This window comes from Octodon degus, unplaced genomic scaffold (genome assembly GCF_000260255.1).
Source record: "Octodon degus isolate 3935 unplaced genomic scaffold, OctDeg1.0 scaffold00324, whole genome shotgun sequence".
Lineage (NCBI taxonomy): Eukaryota > Metazoa > Chordata > Mammalia > Rodentia > Octodontidae > Octodon > Octodon degus.
In genome coordinates, this window is record NW_004524900.1 from 474,316 (window position 1) to 474,771 (window position 456).

A 456-nucleotide genomic window follows, 5' to 3' on the forward strand; every position below is an offset into this window, starting at 1 on the left:
AGCTTTTGGGTAGCATCTAGATACAAGCCATAACAGAAAGTTTTGGGGAAGTACCATTTTCTGTCATCTCTGGATTGCAGAGTACAGTGAGACACCATGGCTCCTTTGCCACTGAATAAAAGAAATTCAGAAGGCTAACATTTATAGTTTGATCTGGGAATCTGACTCACAATTGGGATTTCAAAATCTCAAATAGGCACTTCTAGATGCTCTAGTCCTAAGCCTGCCAACTGGATATCATTTCAATTTCTATGTTAGTGAAAGACATAGCATTGCTCTTAGAGTTCTAGCACATGACTAGGGATTTGTCCAATAGCTGGTGGGATATCCAAGTCAGGAACTAGACATCATGGTGAAAGGATGGCCTCCCTGTCTTATGGCTATATCAACAGGGGTTCTCTCTCTCTCTCTCTCTCTCTCTCTCTCTCTCTCTCTCTCTCTCTCTTTCAAATGGTT